Consider the following 7,835-nt stretch of genomic DNA (forward strand, 5'->3'; position numbering starts at 1 on the left):
GCTTATAAAGCCTATCAAAATACATGTCTCTCTCATGTCTGACTTTTCAAAAATTGCATTTGTTTTAGGACAAAAGTAGGGAATTATTCTGTCTCTGGATAAAAGGGTTTATTTGGCACTTCGCACCCCATAATGCTCCACAACATTTAGGTAGTAATGACTTCCATTTGTACAGTCTGCTCAGCACCTATTAAGCTGCAGTCGAGTCAATTTTAACTCAAGTTGTTGAATACACAACAGTGTTCAACTGTACAGCACTTCAATACACACTGTCTAAATTGCAAGATGAACAACGTATGCCTGTAACAGATATGACTGAACATCACAAAAACTGGTCGGATGTGGATTTTGTCCCATTGCTCTATGTTCTGGTGCTCTCAGGTTACAGAGCCATAACAGAATAAAGGACAACCATGAGAGCAGAGAGATACCCCTTGTCTAGAAAGGTACAATCTGACAAAATATCAGTCTGCTTCATAGAATCACCAAATGGTTTGGTTTGGAAGAAACTTTTGAAGATCACCTAATCAACTGTCCCACCCTCCTCTCAAAATGCTTCCCTAACTTCCATATTAAGGATAAAGACACAGTGGGGTTTTTTCCTGTTAAACAGTAACTATTACAGGAGGATACAGGGGAAGTCTAAGAAGCTCCTGCAGCTATGGATAATTCATCACGGAATGAAGCCGCAGTTTGCCTAGAAACATCTGCCTTCCCCTGTAGCCTCTTACATCCTCTCTCTACTGCCGGCAACATTCAGACTTATCTGTAATTTATATTAAGCCAAAACAGAAGTAGAGTAAGTAAGCTTTGCTGAGGGAAGAGAAAGATATCAAGCTGCCTCATAAGGGTTCATTATCTCAAAGAGATGAGAGCATTCACCTCATCATTACTTTATTGACCACGTCTTCTTTGCAAGCAAGTTCACTCTGGGTAGTCTCCTTTGGCATTGCCACTGCTGTAGCCAATCTCTTTGTCATTTCCTACATGCTCTTACTTGCATACTCCTGCCTCTGAGTTTTGCTCTGAGTTGAGGCAAATATGTGTATCAATTTTCATTTTTAACCTAGTCTTGTCTATGTCAAATGCAATTCTCTTTTTGTTGCATATGCTCTTACTGTTTCCAAAGGACTTTTTACATCATAACTAGGTATTGAAAAGATATGTGAGATGTGGCATCTTTTCCAACCTCAATGCTTCTAGGATTTCTAATTTTATAAATCTGTTTTGTGTTTGGATATACTTTTATTTATAATTTCTTCTCACTGGATGATTAAACACATAGGTGCAGAATTGTTCACTCTCAGGTCATTTTCTGTGCAGTTATAGAAGAGCTACTGGCCTCTGCCTCTCAGTTTTTGTGGTTGGCAAGACCAGATCCAATCCCAGCAAAGGCAATGGAAAGATTCCCGCTGTTTTCAGTGTTTTCCAATGGCTACTGTTTTTTGGTTTGGGCTGCAATCCTTCCTTTAGAGGGTATACATCTCATTCAAATCAGACTGGCAGTACATAACTGGAGAATGAAACTCCCCAGACTTTAAAATCAGCTCTTATACACACAATATACCTTTGGAAATATGTTTCCTCTCTTAGACTTTACTGCTTGTGAGTCATTCTGCCAAACTGACATAGACCGGAATGCTTATCTTGCCTCAGCAGGGAAGCAAGACCAGTTATCCCATCATTTAACCCCACACTCAAGGTGTCTGACAACCATCCCTTTCCCCTTGCACAAGTGAACACTGAGGCAGATGGAAAAGAGATGCTTGTAAGATGCACAAGTAAATGGTTAATACACCAAATAATAGGGAGAAAAAAGGATGCAAAACAGAAGATGGAGAGGCAGTAAAGACAAAAAAATCATCAGCGGATCGCTGAGACAAATGTAACCATGTGGGAATGCTCCAGAACAAACACAAACAGCATGTTAAAAACTGCATGCATCATCAGCATATTTTACCAAGAAGATAGTATCAGCTTCAATTCTTGAACATCAGGTTTCCCTAAAAGACATCTTAACACACTGTGAGATGCTCATTTTCTTTTAAAAATAGCTATGCCCTGAAATTAGCTTCAGGAGAAATTCAAAATATTACATGATTCATCATGATTTCTTCTACATCCCCATGCCTCTCTTACCACTCCCACTTCATTTTTGAAACGAAGGGCAAATCTCTAAAACTGTGCATCTAAGTCTGTATGCGGGTCTATTGCAGCATATTTCAGCAGCTGAGAGCATATGGACACTCTGCACAATATCAGTAGATATTCCCAATATTTAACAATTTATCTGAACTCTGAAGATGGTTCTCTTCAGAGAATCATCATTTAAGTAATTTTTGCCCTTAGAGTACAATTTAGTGACGTCTTGGGCACCTATCCTCATCACAGAGTAAGTATTGCAAGTCAGTTAATCAACTGTAAATAATAAAATATTCTCAGTGAATAAAATAGCTCAATATTTAACAGCTGCCAGAAGCACTGCTTTCATTTGCAAGGGTACTCCACACTAACTTCACAGAAACACAGAATATTCTGATTTGGAAAGGGCCCACAAGGATCCTCAAGTCCAACTCTTAAGTGAATGGCCCATAAAGGGGATGGAACCCTGTTATTACCACCAAGTTTTAACCAACTGAGGCACCTGGTATCCTCAGTTTTGAGAACAGGTTGGTAGAAAGTGTTTGGTAAATCATAATTTTGAGGCATAACTACTCAGAGATAACCTTAGTGCCATGACCACTGTCCGTGAGCTTTCCACTCTCAAAAAAAGAGCAAGTAACCTGGTATCCTTCAGATCTGTTTGAAACAGTTTTATTACAGGGAAGATTTGAAAACAAAGTGCCAGGTTGGGAGAATGACTGAAACATCAGCATCAAGGTAAAAGAAGAAAATTACACAACAGAGCATGTGATTCCCTCTCCCAGGCTCCCCACACAGAGCCGAGCAGGATGCAGCAGCTCTGCCCTGACAGCTGAGGGCAGGACTCACAGCAGCCCTGCCCACTCTGACTCACAACCAGCAGGCAACAGGTCAAGGGAACTGCTGCTTTAAATGTATTGCCAGAAACTATCAGGTTCCCTTGCAATACAAATGGAGTTCCAAAGGGGTCTCTTGGCAATGATGCTTCTATAGTTCTTCAATTAAAGAAAAAAAAACCCCACATACATTAATATTACCCCTTTTTTTCTTCCACGAATTCAAAGTATTTCACTGCATCAGAGGCTGTTGCCCGTAAAAATTCAAATCAAGTAGCATGAGGCCACTATATTTTTACTCCTCCAACAACATAACTGGGGCAAGAAAACTCTGTCCTAAACACTAAACTAAATCATGACATTATTGCTGTCAGAATCTCTCAGCCACCTACTCCCTGTTTCTTCTCTGTACTCCACAGAACGTAACCAACATATATCAGGTATATCAGAAGATGATTTGAAAACAGGAAATTGAAGTGCTGGCCCTGATGCCATCAGTTTACTGGGGAACTCTGATACATCAACCAACAGCTACTCAAACTGCTTACTACTTCGGCAGACATGTTAAAACTAGATTTGGACCCTCGGTCATAAAGTGTAATTTGAAAGTGCATGTATCATCTCTAAAAGCCACAGACAATATATTTGGCTCCTGTAGATTCAACAGTATAATTAATTATATATAATACAAAATAGAAGTGAAGCCAAGAAGAGTAAAGTTAAAAGCCAACACTTTAAAAAGGTGTCTTTTTTAAATCTCACATAGTAAATTATAATTTTGCACTAGTTAGTTCTTGGTTTCAATGCCATTATAAGCATGCTAGTAACAAGAGTAATAACCCCCATAATATTCAATTACAGTGGCCTTGAAATCTTCATAATTATTAGCAGCTAGGTACATTATTTTCTTATCTTTAAAACAGATTTCTTGCCCACTTTGGAGGAGAGAATGGCTATTGTGATTTTCCTGAACCAGGCAAAAATGTGTATGAATCTCTTAGATAGATATATGCTAGTTAAGGCTTTTCTAAGCCATCAGATTAGCAAACATGAACTCATACAACTTAATTTCTCTTAGCTGTCTCCAAGAATATATGTTTTTAAGAAGCTAGTCTTTTAGAATTAGAGTTTAAATTTCCTCAGATTCTCTGTTCCTCTGGCTACTCATTTCTTAGGAAGTTTTCCATGGATTTTAAATTATTTACCAGTAAGTCTGATGCCATTATTCTAATCTCTGTTATTGTCTCAGCTGACCACAGACTCTGAGCAATAAATAGCCTTTGCCTGAGGCTACCTCTTGTGTCAAAAGTTCCAGAGAATCGACATTTCTGCAAAACTCAGGATGCAATATGAAGCTCTTCTTTAGTTCAAATCAGTCAATAAAACACTATCATTGGGGTTTTTTTATGAGACCTTGCTTCTGCTTTCTCTTGCTATGAAAGTTCCCAGAATGCAAGTGTTTAGCTTCTAAGTCTATGTTAAGACAGTTCTTCCTTGGGTAAGGAACTTAGAAGTGTATCAAAAAGGCTGTTATTATTTAAGACCCCTGACTCAAACCAGACCATGGCTGGTCCAGATAACAGAAACCTGATAAAAGTCAAATGCTGCACAGCTCTTTCTTGCGATTTCATTAGGACAGCCCTCAAAACTATTAAAGATCAGGTTTTTGAGACTAGGTAGGAAACATCTCTAATCACAGAACCCTAGAGTATACTGGATTGGAAGGGACCTTAAAGATGATCTAGTTCCAAATCCCCCTGAGGTCTAAAAATGTGTTATCAGAGAGTGAAATAGCAGTAGGCCAGAGGTACCATACTTTCAGCAGGGACACAACTGAGGACCCAGGCGCAGTCACAGGAGTGAGCTGCTATTCACAGATTGCAAACAAATCCCCACTTTCAAAGCTTAAAGTCAACACAGCCTATGCTGAAAAAAAAAAATAGAATCAAGAAATCCTACATTGCACTGTAGTGACAGTAATGCACTCTGGAAACATGGGAGCTGGTGAATATTCTTTCCTCAGCATCCGTGAGGCCTCCCCTGGAGTTCAGTCTTTAGGGAAAGATATAGGAAAGAGGCCAGCAGAAGGAATGAAAACTGACAAGTAGCTTTGAACGAAGTGGTTTTTCACCATCTAACCATGAACGAGTGTTGAAGGATTCGGTCTGATGGTCTGCAAAAGAGACTGCTAAGGAAGGAGATTATACCAACATCTCTGTTTGCAAAAGGCATCAAGGAGGCATTTCATTGCTCCCCATGTGCGCAGGGGCATGGAAGCAACAGGGTGTCCTTCAGGCATACGAGTTTACAGAGCTGCTGGAGGAGTGGAGCAGGCTGCCAGCCGAGGTGTGAAGCCTTCTTCACTAGGATTATCAGGAAAAGGTCGGGCAAGCATCTTTCAGTCAGCATCTGTGTGCCACCTTTCCAGGCACAGAACTGGCCTCTCCAAAGCCTCATTCTATAGCAGAGATTCCCGTGTTTACCGTGACTCTCCCTTGCAGTTTCAAAAGGCAGTTTCAATGCCCCAAATCTGAGAAGTGCTTTTGATTTTAAGCAGTTTCATAAGCAATAAATATATTTAAATATATATGTATATTTGAATAACTTGCCCATGGCTGCACATTTGTGGCTAAGTCTTAATGAAAAGCTCCCTTATGTAATCTACAACTCTGTTTGTTACCTAAGGACAAATGCTTTGCAGCAATATGGAATAAAAAATGCACCCTGCAAATTCAAAATAAGTCATTTATAGGTAGAAATTTAAAAAAAAGCCTGTATATCACAGACTACATCTGGATTTTTCACATGTTGAAATCTAAATTTATCTTATTATTTTAATATTCCAAGATGCTATTTTCTAGGATAGAAGAGACCATCAAGCTTTATACTTGTTAATACTGTCAGATCTTATCTTAAATTCACTGTGCCGTTAGGATCAATATTTCTTTGCTAAGCACATCTTTAATAAAGCAGCTGAACTGATCCAGAATCTTTGAAGTGTGTCACCCCGTTCACCACCTCCAAAAGTGAAGGCAGGAGCACAGTAAGCTATTTACATTTATTGCCATATTTTCTGAGTAACATTTTATCCCTCTGAAGATGCATCTTAGTCTCTTTTAATTAAAATTGATTTTTGTAATTTACTCAATATATTGTTGTCACCCAAAGTGCCACCCTTCTGTCACAATTTTTAAGAGCTCTTTAAAATCTATCTCACCTAGAGCACATCTAAATTTTTCCACAGCTCTATATGTATTTATAACAGATATTAAAGCATTGTAACTTCATCGCATTAAAAGGGTAAAACTGCAGTAGTATATGTGATGAAAATACAGGTTTCCTATATTCTGATTGGAGTAAATCCTACTCCCATGCAAGGCAATGAGAAACATCTTGCCCACTATGCAAAGTGAGAAAAGGATTTGGTTTACAGTGAACAACAATTACAGGCATGACCAGAAATGTAATACTCTCTCCTGGACCCAAAATGGAAGTGGACACCCATCATCCTAGAGGCTTTACAAAGACATAATAAAGTCATGGTCCTTGATCCAAAGACCTTTCATGGTAATTGTAGAAACAGAGACTGCAAATGAATCTACTAAAGAGATGGCAGCGATCAGAGCATTGGATGACAGGTAAATCTATACTGCTATGAAATACTGCGGGTAGTTTTTAAGTAGAAGTGTGCAAACAGACTCCTTACCTGCAGCACGTGCTGTGGGGACAGATCATGGCACACCCCTGCTGCATCCAACAGAAGGAGGCAGTGCATCTGCCATGCACCCCATAGGCCACCATCCTACCCAAAATGGTTGGGAAAACACAAAATAGGGGTCCGGGCAGACCCGCACAAGAGAAATTCTGCAAGCACAAGAACAACGGGCAGTGAGTACAAATACCTTTTTTTTTTTGCCCGTCCATCACATCTGTAGGTAAATTATATACAGTGACCTTGTTCTCGGTAGTTCATGATATTTCACATTTAGACCCAACTCCCTTTCCTTCCCCCTACTTTCCACACTTGTTTTCATCACAAATTCAGTCTTCACCAGCAAACAAATAGAAGAAAAACTGACCTTTCAGTCAAAATATACAGCCTAGAAAAGAACTGAGCTCTAGTCACATATCCATTGAAGACCAGGATTTTTTTGCTACTGAAATCCCAGTGGATTCATTTCCTGGAAAAACAACTGTTTTCCTCTCTGTCTTGGATCACTGCTGTTTGACTTTTTGGATGTTTATGCCATATAATTCCAAAAGAAGTTGCAATGTTCTTAGTACCTGTTCTCTGGCATGCTTATGTGCCTGCATAGCAGCAAACATTAATACAAATGAATTTACATTGTATTTCAGTTAATAGGATTTAAATGTGACCATGAAAAAATCTGTACTGCAACTAATATGAATTTGTTTAATTATGTAGTTCTCAGAGCTTAATTTCATTGTTTTTATAGTCCTGTATCCTGAATATCTTTGTGGACTGGTGTAGGAGGAGGGCATAATTAAACTTTAAAAACTATTTCTTTATTAATTTCACTCAACAGTCCCATAGAGAGAAGAGATGATCTTACCCAGAATGGTTGTAATGTATTACCTTCCTGCTCTAATGTTGCCTGCTGCAAAGAGAAAAGCTATAAAATAATACTTGGGATCAGACTTCCACCTGGAACTCAGGGCAAATGAGGACATCCTCCCCTCTTCCCCTCCTCCTCCTCTTCTCCTTCTCTCCCAAGCCCCCAGCAGCAAGCTTTTGTCTTACAAGCTAGCAGTACTCACCTCCTACACCTTGCATCTAACTACTTTCCACTTCATACAGTTCTCCCTGACCACTCCTGTGGTCACCTAAAAGAAGTT

The sequence above is a fragment of the Neopelma chrysocephalum genome, unplaced genomic scaffold, assembly GCF_003984885.1.
Source record: "Neopelma chrysocephalum unplaced genomic scaffold, ASM398488v2 Primary Assembly neopelma1_108, whole genome shotgun sequence".
NCBI lineage: Eukaryota > Metazoa > Chordata > Aves > Passeriformes > Pipridae > Neopelma > Neopelma chrysocephalum.